The 13,631-nt window shown below is 39.5% G+C and overlaps 5 non-coding genes across 5 annotated transcripts; all 5 read right to left on the reverse strand.

The window, feature by feature from the left end:
- Window positions 1-2,765: 2,765 nt before the first annotated feature.
- Window positions 2,766-2,839, reverse strand: TRNAI-AAU (transfer RNA isoleucine (anticodon AAU)). The gene has a single exon. It is a non-coding gene; the product is annotated as a tRNA-Ile (tRNA).
- A 5,743-nt stretch (window positions 2,840-8,582) lies between these two features.
- Window positions 8,583-8,656, reverse strand: TRNAI-AAU (transfer RNA isoleucine (anticodon AAU)). Its single transcript has one exon. It is a non-coding gene; the product is annotated as a tRNA-Ile (tRNA).
- A 1,178-nt stretch (window positions 8,657-9,834) lies between these two features.
- TRNAI-AAU (transfer RNA isoleucine (anticodon AAU)) lies at window positions 9,835-9,908 on the reverse strand. Its single transcript has one exon. It is a non-coding gene; the product is annotated as a tRNA-Ile (tRNA).
- A 1,171-nt stretch (window positions 9,909-11,079) lies between these two features.
- TRNAI-AAU (transfer RNA isoleucine (anticodon AAU)) lies at window positions 11,080-11,153 on the reverse strand. The gene has a single exon. It is a non-coding gene; the product is annotated as a tRNA-Ile (tRNA).
- Window positions 11,154-12,323: 1,170 nt separating this feature from the next.
- TRNAI-AAU (transfer RNA isoleucine (anticodon AAU)) lies at window positions 12,324-12,397 on the reverse strand. Its single transcript has one exon. It is a non-coding gene; the product is annotated as a tRNA-Ile (tRNA).
- Window positions 12,398-13,631: the final 1,234 nt, after the last annotated feature.

Consider the following 13,631-nt stretch of genomic DNA (forward strand, 5'->3'; position numbering starts at 1 on the left):
GTAAACTTTTAGGAGACTGGCTACTTGAACTCTAGGAATAAGTCAACTAAATCCAATTCTCATGCCTAAACAGTTAAGTGAAACGCAACTTTTGCTTTTTCTTTGATATTACTGGAATGAACATTAGTTAAATCTATAACAAGCAAACTGCTTCACTGGTTTTTCTGTAATGGTGCTGTGTATATAAACACATACAGCCATGACTTCTAATTTATACTCTTTGACGGTTTTTCACAATGTGTCCACGGAGTAGACAGTCTGAATAACCTTAAAATTTTTGGCCTGTACAGGGATCAAACCCGAGACCTTGGTGTTATTAGCACCACGCTCTAACCAGCTGAGCTAACCGGCCCATGTTTTACTATTGGTTACATGTGCTGCTGAGCAGGGTTTCATACACATAATGGTGATCGCTAAGATATGTTCTCCAGTGAGTGAAAACCTCAAAAGGATCTTTGGAGCGTAAACAGACAAAAACGAGAAATCCAACACTGACCATCAGGGAATATAACCCTGGATGCTGTCCCTATGCTAAAGAGGACTGGCCTTCACTATGTTTACTCCAATTGATGTCAGGGATTTTTATTGTGAGAAAGCATTTTCAGCGATTTCTACTATCACGTCTTTGGACTTTCAGCAATCCCATTGCCCTCTGCTCCGGGATCCCATGGTGTGGTCACCTGTCCAGATGTAGGCTGATATGTGGATCTGCTGTAGTTTAGAAGATTGAGACAAGAAATTTTAAGTCTGCATGGGAAGTTTGCCTGAAAGCGTTGCAACCGAGTAAAGCAAAGAGAGAAGATGGAGGTAAAGTACGAGAGGAACTCTTTATCAACCTCTGCCAAACTCATGTGCACTGGATCCTTAAGCAGTCATCAAGAAGGGTTAAATATCTTTAGAGTAATGCTTGTGTTTTTAAGGAATTGCTTCAAGCTAACTTCATTTTTCATCCCGCATCCTTGAAGTTTGTCAAAACTTGTAAAAATCATTGGAGCACCCTTACATTTCTCTTCAGGCTTAGAAAAGGAAACATTTTAATGCAACCTGTTATCATTTGGCAAATTGTTCATGTGCAGTGACGCAATCTGCATCCCCTATTTTTGGCTGAAATTGCACTGGATGAGGATGGAAAAGTCAAGAATTTTAGTTCGAGAAAATATTTCCATTGACATTTTCTCTCATGACTTTGCAGATCCACACATTCCTTTTCCAGCTTGAAGGGATAAATGTTTTAATAAAAGCTGGTAAACTTTTAGGAGACTGGCTACTTGAACTCTAGGAATAAGTCAACTAAATCCAATTCTCATACCTAAACAGTTATGTGAAACGCAACTTTTGCTTTTTCTTTGATATTACTGGAATGAACATTAGTTAAATCTATAACAAGCAAACTGCTTCACTGGTTTTTCTGTAATGGTGCTGTGTATATAAACACATACAGCCATGACTTCTAATTTCTACTCTTTGACGGTTTTTCACAATGTGTCCACGAAGTAGGCTGTCTGAATAACCTTAAAATGTTTGGCCCGTACGGGGATCAAACCTGTGACCTTGGGGTTATTAGCTCCACACTATAACCAGCTGAGCTTACTAGCCCATGATTTACTATTGGTTACATGTTCTGCTGAGCAGGGTTTAAAACACATCATGGTGATCGCAAAGATATGTTCTCCAGTGAGTGAAAATCTCAAAAGGATCTTTGGAGCGTAAACAGACAAAAACGAGAAATCCAACACTGACCATCAGGGAATATAACCCTGGATGCTGTCCTTATGCTAAAGAGGACTGGCCTTCACTATGTTTACTCCAATTGATGTCAGGGATTTTATTATGAGAAAGCATTTTCAGCAATTTCTACTATCACGTCTTTGGACTTTCAGCAATACCATTGCCCTCTGCTCCGGGATCCCATGGTGTGGTCACCTGTCCAGATGTAGGCTGATATGTGGATCTGCTGTAGTTTAGAAGATTGAGACAAGAAGTTTTAAGTCTGCATGGGAAGTTTGCCTGTAAGCATTGCAACCGAGTAAAGCAAAGAGAGAAGATGGAGGTAAAGTACAAGAGGAACTCTTTATCATCATCTTCCAAACTCATGTGCACTGGATCCTTAAGCAGTCATCAAGAAGGGTTAAATATCTTTAGATTAATGCTTGTGTTTTTAAGGAATTGCTTCAAGCTAACTTCATGTCTCATCCCGCATCCTTGAAGTTTGTCAAAACTTGTAAAAATCATTGGAGCACCCTTACATTTCTCTTCAGGCTTAGAAAAGGAAACATTTTAATGCAACCTGTTATCATTTGGCAAATTGTTCATGTGCAGTGACGCAATCTGCATCCCCTATTTTTGGCTGAAATTGAACTGGATGAGGATGGAAAAGTCAAGAATTTTAGTTCGAGAAAAGATTTCCATTGACATTTTCTCTCATGACTTTGCAGATCCTCACATTCCTTTTCCAGCTTGAAGGGAGAAATGTTTTAATAAAAGCTGGTAAACTTTTAGGAGACTGGTTACTTGAACTCTAGGAATAAGTCAACTAAATCCAATTCTCATGCCTAAACAGTTAAGTGAAACGCAACTTTTGCTTTTTCTTTGATATTACTGGAATGAACATTAGTTAAATCTATAACAAGCAAACTGCTTCACTGGTTTTTCTGTAATGGTGCTGTGTATATAAACACATACAGCCATGACTTCTAATTTATACTCTTTGACGGTTTTTCACAATGTGTCCACAAAGTAGACAGTCTGAATAACCTTAAAATTTTTGGCCCGTACGGAGATCGAACCCGCGACCTTGGCGTTATTAGCACCACGCTCTAACCAGCTGAGCTAACCGGCCCATGTTTTACTATTGGTTACATGTTCTGCTGAGCAGGGTTTCATACACATAATGGTGATCGCTAAGATATGTTCTCCAGTGAGTGAAAACCTCAAAAGGATCTTTGGAGCGTAAACAGACAAAAACGAGAAATCCAACACTGACCATCAGGGAATATAACCCTGGATGCTGTCCCTATGCTAAAGAGGACTGGCCTTCACTATGTTTACTCCAATTGATGTCAGTTATTTTTATTGTGAGAAAGCATTTTCAGCGATTTCTACTATCACGTCTTTGGACTTTCAGCAATCCCATTGCCCTCTGCTCTGGGATCCCATGGTGTGGTCACCCGTCCAGATGTAGGCTGATATGTGGATCTGCTGTAGTTTAGAAGATTGAGACAAGAAGTTTTAAGTCTGCATGGGAAATTTGCCTGAAAGCGTTGCAACCGAGTAAAGCAAAGAGAGAAGATGGAGGTAAAGTACGAGAGGAACTCTTTATCATCATCTGCCAAACTCATGTGCACTGGATCCTTAAGCAGTCATCAAGAAGGGTTAAATATCTTTAGATTAATGCTTGTTTTTTTAAGGAATTGCTTCAAGCTAACTTCATTTCTCATCCCGCATCCTTGAAGTTTGTCAAAACTTGTAAAAATCATCGGAGCATCCTTACATTTCTCTTCAGGCTTAGAAAAGGAAACATTTTAATGCAACCTGTTATCATTTGGCAAATTGTTCATGTGCAGTGACGCAATCTGCATCCCCTATTTTTGGCTGAAATTCCACTGGATGAGGATGGAAAAGTCAAGAATTTTAGTTTGAGAAAAGATTTCCATTGACATTTTCTCTCATGACTTTGCAGATCCTCACATTCCTTTTGCAGCTTGAAGGGACAAATGTTTTAATAAAAGCTGATAAACTTTCAGGAGACTGGTTACTTGAACTCTAGGAATAAGTCAACTAAATCCAACGAGAAATCCAACACTAACCATCAGGGAATATAACCCTGGATGCTGTCCCTATGCTAAAGAGGACTGGCCTTCACTATGTTTACTCCAATTGATGTCAAGGATTTTTATTGTGAGAAAGCATTTTCAGCGATTTCTACTATCACGTCTTTGGACTTTCAGCAATCCCATTGCCCTCTGCTCCGGGATCCCATGGTGTGGTCACCTGTCCAGATGTAGGCTCATATGTGGATCTGCTGTAGTTTAGAAGATTGAGACAAGAAATTTTAAGTCTGCATGGGAAGTTTGCCTGAAAGCGTTGCAACCGAGTAAAGCAAAGAGAGAAGATGGAGGTAAAGTACGAGAGGATCTCTTTATCATCATCTGCCAAACTCATGTGCACTGGATCCTTAAGCAGTCATCAAGAAGGGTTAAATATCTTTAGATTAATGCTTGTGTTTTTAAGGAATTGCTTCAAGCTAACTTCATTTCTCATCCCGCATCCTTGAAGTTTGTCAAAACTTGTAAAAATCATTGGAGCACCCTTACATTTCTCTTCAGGCTTAGAAAAGGAAACATTTTAATGCAACCTGTTATCATTTGGCAAATTGTTCATGTGCAGTGACGCAATCTGCATCCCCTATTTTTGGCTGAAATTGAACTGGATGAGGATGGAAAAGTCAAGAATTTTAGTTCGAGAAAAGATTTCCATTGACATTTTCTCTCATGACTTTGCAGATCCTCACATTCCTTTTCCAGCTTGAAGGGAGAAATGTTTTAATAAAAGCTGGTAAACTTTTAGGAGACTGGTTACTTGAACTCTAGGAATAAGTCAACTAAATCCAATTCTCATGCCTAAACAGTTAAGTGAAACGCAACTTTTGCTTTTTCTTTGATATTACTGGAATGAACATTAGTTAAATCTATAACAAGCAAACTGCTTCACTGGTTTTTCTGTAATGGTGCTGTGTATATAAACACATACAGCCATGACTTCTAATTTATACTCTTTGACGGTTTTTCACAATGTGTCCACGAAGTAGACAGTCTGAATAACCTTAAAATTTTTGGCCCGTATGGGGATCGAACCTGCGACCTTGGTGTTATTAGCACCACGCTCTAACCAGCTGAGCTAACCAGCCCATGTTTTACTATTGGTTACATGTTCTGCCGAGCAGGGTTTCATACACATAATGGTGATCGCTAAGATATGTTCTTCAGTGAGTGAAAACCTCAAAAGGATCTTTGGAGCGTAAACAGACAAAAACGAGAAATCCAACACTGACCATCAGGGAATATAACCCTGGATGCTGTCCCTATGCTAAAGAGGACTGGCCTTCACTATGTTTACTCCAATTGATGTCAGTTATTTTTATTGTGAGAAAGCATTTTCAGCGATTTCTACTATCACGCCTTTGGACTTTCAGCAATCCCATTGCCCTCTGCTCCGGGATCCCATGGTGTGGTCACCCGTCCAGATGTAGGCTGATATGTGGATCTGCTGTAGTTTAGAAGATTGAGACAAGAAGTTTTAAGTCTGCATGGGAAGTTTGCCTGAAAGCGCTGCAACCGAGTAAAGCAAAGAGAGAAGATGGAGGTAAAGTACGAGAGGAACTCTTTATCATCATCTGCCAAACTCATGTGCACTGGATCCTTAAGCAGTCATCAAGAAGGGTTAAATATCTTTAGATTAATGCTTGTGTTTTTAAGGAATTGCTTCAAGCTAACTTCATTTCTCATCCCGCATCCTTGAAGTTTGTCAAAACTTGTAAAAATCATTGGAGCACCCTTACATTTCTCTTCAGGCTTAGAAAAGGAAACATTTTAATGCAACCTGTTATCATTTGGCAAATTGTTCATGTGCAGTGACGCAATCTACATCCCCTATTTTTGGCTGAAATTGCACTGGATGAGGATTGAAAAGTCAAGAATTTTAGTTCGAGAAAAGATTTCCATTGACATTTTCTCTCATGACTTTGCAGATCCTCACATTCCTTTTGCAGCTTGAAGGGACAAATGTTTTAATAAAAGCTGGTAAACTTTCAGGAGACTGGCTACTTGAACTCTAGGAATAAGTCAACTAAATCCAATTCTCATGCCTAAACAGTTAAGTGAAACGCAACTTTTGCTGTGTCTTTGATATTACTGGAATGAACATTAGTTAAATCTATAACAAGCAGACAAGCAAACTGCTTCACTGGTTTTTCTGTAATGGTGCTGTGTATATAAACACATACAGCATTGACTTCTAATTTATACTCTTTGACGGTTTTTCACAATGTATCCACGAAGTAGACAGTCTGAATAACCTTAAAATGTTTGGCCCGTACGGGGATCGAACCTGTGACCTTGGCGTTATTAGCACCAAGCTCTAACCAGCTGAGCTTACTGGCCCATGTTTTACTATTAGCTACATGTTCTGCTGAGCAGGGTTTCATACACATAATGGTGATCGCTAAGATATGTTCTGCAGTGAGTGAAAACCTCAAAAGGATCTTTGGAGCGTAAACAGACAAAAAACGAGAAATCCAACACTGACCATCAGGGAATATAACCCTGGATGCTGTCCCTATGCTAAAGAGGACTGGCCTTCACTATGTTTACTCCAATTGATGTCAGTTATTTTTATTGTGAGAAAGCATTTTCAGCGATTTCTACTATCACGTCTTTGGACTTTCAGCAATCCCATTGCCCTCTGCTCCGGGATCCCATGGTGTGGTCACCCGTCCAGATGTAGACTGATATGTGGATCTGCTGTAGTTTAGAAGATTGAGACAAGAAGTTTTAAGTCTGCATGGGAAGTTTGCCTGAAAGCGTTGCAACCGAGTAAAGCAAAGAGAGAAGATGGAGGTAAAGTACGAGAGGATCTCTTTATCATCATCTGCCAAACTCATGTGCACTGGATCCTTAAGCAGTCATCAAGAAGGGTTAAATATCTTTAGATTAATGCTTGTGTTTTTAAGGAATTGCTTCAAGCTAACTTCATTTCTCATCCCGCATCCTTGAAGTTTGTCAAAACTTGTAAAAATCATTGGAGCACCCTTACATTTCTCTTCAGGCTTAGAAAAGGAAACATTTTAATGCAACCTGTTATCATTTGGCAAATTGTTCATGTGCAGTGACGCAATCTGCATCCCCTATTTTTAGCTGAAATTGCACTGGATGAGGATGGAAAAGTCAAGAATTTTAGTTCGAGAAAAGATTTCCATTGACATTTTCTCTCATGACTTTGCAGATCCTCACATTCCTTTTGCAGCTTGAAGGGACAAATCTTTTAATAAAAGCTGGTAAACTTTTAGGAGACTGGCTGCTTGAACTCTAGGAATAAGTCAACTAAATCCAATTCTCATGCCTAAACAGTTAAGTGAAACGCAACTTTTGCTGTTTCTTTGATATTACTGGAATGAACATTAGTTAAATCTATAACAAGCAGACAAGCAAACTGCTTCACTGGTTTTTCTGTAATGGTGCTGTGTATATAAACACATACAGCATTGACTTCTAATTTATACTCTTTGACGGTTTTTCACAATGTATCCACGAAGTAGACAGTCTGAATAACCTTAAAATGTTTGCCCCGTACGGGGATCGAACCTGTGACCTTGGCGTTATTAGCACCAAGCTCTAACCAGCTGAGCTAACTGGCCCATGTTTTACTATTAGCTACATGTTCTGCTGAGCAGGGTTTCATACACATAATGGTGATCGCTAAGATATGTTCTCCAGTGAGTGAAAACCTCAAAAGGATCTTTGGAGCGTAAACAGACAAAAAACGAGAAATCCAACACTGACCATCAGGGAATATAACCCTGGATGCTGTCCCTATGCTAAAGAGGACTGGCCTTCACTATGTTTACTCCAATTGATGTCAGTTATTTTTATTGTGAGAAAGCATTTTCAGCGATTTCTACTATCACGTCTTTGGACTTTCAGCAATCCCATTGCCCTCTGCTCCGGGATCCCATGGTGTGGTCACCCGTCCAGATGTAGACTGATATGTGGATCTGCTGTAGTTTAGAAGATTGAGACAAGAAGTTTTAAGTCTGCATGGGAAGTTTGCCTGAAAGCGTTGCAACCGAGTAAAGCAAAGAGAGAAGATGGAGGTAAAGTACGAGAGGATCTCTTTATCATCATCTGCCAAACTCATGTGCACTGGATCCTTAAGCAGTCATCAAGAAGGGTTAAATATCTTTAGATTAATGCTTGTGTTTTTAAGGAATTGCTTCAAGCTAACTTCATTTCTCATCCCGCATCCTTGAAGTTTGTCAAAACTTGTAAAAATCATTGGAGCACCCTTACATTTCTCTTCAGGCTTAGAAAAGGAAACATTTTAATGCAACCTGTTATCATTTGGCAAATTGTTCATGTGCAGTGACGCAATCTGCATCCCCTATTTTTAGCTGAAATTGCACTGGATGAGGATGGAAAAGTCAAGAATTTTAGTTCGAGAAAAGATTTCCATTGACATTTTCTCTCATGACTTTGCAGATCCTCACATTCCTTTTGCAGCTTGAAGGGACAAATGTTTTAATAAAAGCTGGTAAACTTTTAGGAGACTGGCTGCTTGAACTCTAGGAATAAGTCAACTAAATCCAATTCTCATGCCTAAACAGTTAAGTGAAACGCAACTTTTGCTTTTTCTTTGATATTACTGGAATGAACATTAGTTAAATCTATAACAAGCAAACTGCTTCACTGATTTTTCTGTAATGGTGCTGTGTATATAAACACATACAGCCATGACTGCTAATTTATACTCTTTGACGGTTTTTCACAATGTGTCCACGAAGTAGACAGTCTGAATAACCTTAAAATTTTTGGCCCGTACAGGGATCGAACCTGTGACCTTGGTGTTATTAGCACCACGCTCTAACCAGCTGAGCTAACCAGCCCATGTTTTACTATTGGTTACATGTTCTGCCGAGCAGGGTTTCATACACATAATGGTGATCGCTAAGATATGTTCTTCAGTGAGTGAAAACCTCAAAAGGATCTTTGGAGCGTAAACAGACAAAAACGAGAAATCCAACACTGACCATCAGGGAATATAACCCTGGATGCTGTCCCTATGCTAAAGAGGACTGGCCTTCACTATGTTTACTCCAATTGATGTCAGTTATTTTTATTGTGAGAAAGCATTTTCAGCGATTTCTACTATCACGTCTTTGGACTTTCAGCAATCCCATTGCCCTCTGCTCCGGGATCCCATGGTGTGGTCACCCGTCCAGATGTAGACTGATATGTGGATCTGCTGTAGTTTAGAAGATTGAGACAAGAAGTTTTAAGTCTGCATGGGAAGTTTGCCTGAAAGCGCTGCAACCGAGTAAAGCAAAGAGAGAAGATGGAGGTAAAGTACGAGAGGAACTCTTTATCATCATCTGCCAAACTCATGTGCACTGGATCCTTAAGCAGTCATCAAGAAGGGTTAAATATCTTTAGATTAATGCTTGTGTTTTTAAGGAATTGCTTCAAGCTAACTTCATTTCTCATCCCGCATCCTTGAAGTTTGTCAAAACTTGTAAAAATCATTGGAGCACCCTTACATTTCTCTTCAGGCTTAGAAAAGGAAACATTTTAATGCAACCTGTTATCATTTGGCAAATTGTTCATGTGCAGTGACGCAATCTACATCCCCTATTTTTGGCTGAAATTGCACTGGATGAGGATTGAAAAGTCAAGAATTTTAGTTCGAGAAAAGATTTCCATTGACATTTTCTCTCATGACTTTGCGTATCCTCACATTCCTTTTGCAGCTTGAAGGGACAAATGTTTTAATAAAAGCTGGTAAACTTTCAGGAGACTGGCTACTTGAACTCTAGGAATAAGTCAACTAAATCCAATTCTCATGCTTAAACAGTTAAGTGAAACGCAACTTTTGCTGTTTCTTTGATATTACTGGAATGAACATTAGTTAAATCTATAACAAGCAGACAAGCAAACTGCTTCACTGGTTTTTCTGTAATGGTGCTGTGTATATAAACACATACAGCATTGACTTCTAATTTATACTCTTTGACGGTTTTTCACAATGTGTCCACGAAGTAGACAGTCTGAATAACCTTAAAATGTTTGGCCCGTACGGGGATCGAACCTGTGACCTTGGCGTTATTAGCACCAAGCTCTAACCAGCTGAGCTAACTGGCCCATGTTTTACTATTGGCTACATGTTCTGCTGAGCAGGGTTTCATACACATAATGGTGATCGCTAAGATATGTTCTCCAGTGAGTGAAAACCTCAAAAGGATCTTTGGAGCGTAAACAGACAAAAAACGAGAAATCCAACACTGACCATCAGGGAATATAACCCTGGATGCTGTCCCTATGCTAAAGAGGACTGGCCTTCACTATGTTTACTCCAATTGATGTCAGTTATTTTTATTGTGAGAAAGCATTTTCAGCGATTTCTACTATCACGTCTTTGGACTTTCAGCAATCCCATTGCCCTCTGCTCCGGGATCCCATGGTGTGGTCACCCGTCCAGATGTAGACTGATATGTGGATCTGCTGTAGTTTAGAAGATTGAGACAAGAAGTTTTAAGTCTGCATGGGAAGTTTGCCTGAAAGCGCTGCAACCGAGTAAAGCAAAGAGAGAAGATGGAGTTAAAGTACGAGAGGAACTCTTTATCATCATCTGCCAAACTCATGTGCACTGGATCCTTAAGCAGTCATCAAGAAGGGTTAAATATCTTTAGATTAATGCTTGTGTTTTTAAGGAATTGCATCAAGCTAACTTCATTTCTCATCCCGCATCCTTGAAGTTTGTCAAAACTTGTAAAAATCATTGGAGCACCCTTACATTTCTCTTCAGGCTTAGAAAAGGAAACATTTTAATGCAACCTGTTATCATTTGGCAAATTGTTCATGTGCAGTGACGCAATCTGCATCCCCTATTTTTGGCTGAAATTGCACTGGATGAGGATGGAAAAGTCAAGAATTTTAGTTCGAGAAAAGATTTCCATTGACATTTTCTCTCATGACTTTGCAGATCCTCACATTCCTTTTGCAGCTTGAAGGGACAAATGTTTTAATAAAAGCTGGTAAACTTTTAGGAGACTGGCTACTTGAACTCTAGGAATAAGTCAACTAAATCCAATTCTCATGCCTAAACAGTTAAGTGAAACGCAACTTTTGATTTTTCTTTGATATTACTGGAATGAACATTAGTTAAATCTATAACAAGCAAACTGCTTCACTGGTTTTTCTGTAATGGTGCTGTGTATATAAACACATACAGCCATGACTTCTAATTTATACTCTTTGACGGTTTTTCACAATGTGTCCACGGAGTAGACAGTCTGAATAACCTTAAAATTTTTGGCCTGTACGGGGATCGAACCCGCAATCTTGGCGTTATTAGCACCATGCTCTAACCAGCTGAGCTAACCGGCCAATGTTTTACTATTGGTTACATGTGCTGCTGAGCAGGGTTTCATACACATAATGGTGATCGCTAAGATATGTTCTCCAGTGAGTGAAAACCTCAAAAGGATCTTTGGAGCGTAAACAGACAAAAACGAGAAATCCAACACTGACCATCAGGGAATATAACCCTGGATGCTGTCCCTATGCTAAAGAGGACTGGCCTTCACTATGTTTACTCCAATTGATGTCAGGGATTTTTATTGTGAGAAAGCATTTTCAGCGATTTCTACTATCACGTCTTTGGACTTTCAGCAATCCCATTGCCCTCTGCTCCGGGATCCCATGTTGTGGTCACCTGTCCAGATGTAGGCTGATATGTGGATCTGCTGTAGTTTAGAAGATTAAGACAAGAAATTTTAAGTCTGGATGGGAAGTTTGCCTGAAAGCGTTGCAACCGAGTAAAGCAAAGAGAGAAGATGGAGGTAAAGTACGAGAGGAACTCTTTATCATCATCTGCCAAACTCATGTGCACTGGATCCTTAAGCAGTCATCAAGAAGGGTTAAATATCTTTAGATTAATGCTTGTGTTTTTAAGGAATTGCTTCAAGCTAACTTCATTTCTCATCCCGCATCCTTGAAGTTTGTCAAAACTTGTAAAAATCATTGGAGCACCCTTACATTTCTCTTCAGGCTTAGAAAAGGAAACATTTTAATGCAACCTGTTATCATTTGGCAAATTGTTCATGTGCATTGACGCAATCTGCATCCCCTATTTTTGGCTGAAATTCCACTGGATGAGGATGGAAAAGTCAAGAATTTTAGTTCGAGAAAAGATTTCCATTGACATTTTCTCTCATGACTTTGCAGATCCTCACATTCCTTTTCCAGCTTGAAGGGACAAATGTTTTAATAAAAGCTGCTAAACTTTTAGGAGACTGGCTACTTGAACTCTAGGAATAAGTCAACTAAATCCAATTCTCATGCCTAAACAGTTAAGTGAAACGCAACTTTTGCTTTTTCTTTGATATTACTGGAATGAACATTAGTTAAATCTATAACAAGCAAACTGCTTCACTGGTTTTTCTGTAATGGTGCTGTGTATATAAACACATACAGCCATGACTTCTAATTTATACTCTTTGATGGTTTTTCACAATGTGTCCACGAAGTAGACAGTCTGAATAACCTTAAAATTTTTGGCCCGTACGGGGATCGAACCCGCGACCTTGGCGTTATTAGCACCACGCTCTAACCAGCTGAGCTAACCGGCCCATGTTTTACTATTGGTTACATGTTCTGCTGATCAGGGTTTCATACACAGAATGGTGATCGCTAAGATATGTTCTGCAGTGAGTGAAAACCTCAAAAGGATCTTTGGAGCGTAAACAGACAAAAACGAGAAATCCAACACTGACCATCAGGGAATATAACCCTGGATGCTGTCCCTATGCTAAAGAGGACTGGCCTTCACTATGTTTACTCCAATTGATGTCAGGGATTTTTATTGTGAGAAAGCATTTTCAGCGATTTCTACTATCACGTCTTTGGACTTTCAGCAATCCCATTGCCCTCTGCTCCGGGATCCCATGGTGTGGTCACCTGTCCAGATGTAGGCTGATATGTGGATCTGCTGTAGTTTAGAAGATTGAGACAAGAAATTTTAAGTCTGCATGGGAAGTTTGCCTGAAAGCGTTGCAACCGAGTAAAGCAAAGAGAGAAGATGGAGGTAAAGTACGAGAGGAACTCTTTATCATCATCTGCCAAACTCATGTGCACTGGATCCTTAAGCAGTCATCAAGAAGGGTTAAATATCTTTAGATTAATGCTTGTGTTTTTAAGGAATTGCTTCAAGCTAACTTCATTTCTCATCCCGCATCCTTGAAGTTTGTCAAAACTTGTAAAAATCATTGGAGCACCCTTACATTTCTCTTCAGGCTTAGAAAAGGAAACATTTTAATGCAACCTGTTATCATTTGGCAAATTGTTCATGTGCATTGACGCAATCTGCATCCCCTATTTTTGGCTGAAATTCCACTGGATGAGGATGGAAAAGTCAAGAATTTTAGTTCGAGAAAAGATTTCCATTGACATTTTCTCTCATGACTTTGCAGATCCTCACAATCCTTTTTCAGCTTGAAGGGACAAATGTTTTAATAAAAGCTGGTAAACTTTCAGGAGACTGGTTACTTGAACTCTAGGAATAAGTCAACTAAATCCAACGAGAAATCCAACACTGACCATCAGGGAATATAACCCTGGATGCTGTCCCTATGCTAAAGAGGACTGGCCTTCACTATGTTTACTCCAATTGATGTCAGGGATTTTTATTGTGAGAAAGCATTTTCAGCGATTTCTACTATCACGTCTTTGGACTTTCAGCAATCCCATTGCCCTCTGCTCCAGGATCCCATGGTGTGGTCACCTGTCCAGATGTAGGCTGATATGTGGATCTGCTGTAGTTTAGAAGATTGAGACAAGAAATTTTAAGTCTGCATGGGAAGTTTG

Source organism: Mixophyes fleayi, chromosome 2 (genome assembly GCF_038048845.1).
Source record: "Mixophyes fleayi isolate aMixFle1 chromosome 2, aMixFle1.hap1, whole genome shotgun sequence".
Taxonomy (NCBI): Eukaryota; Metazoa; Chordata; class Amphibia; order Anura; family Limnodynastidae; genus Mixophyes; species Mixophyes fleayi.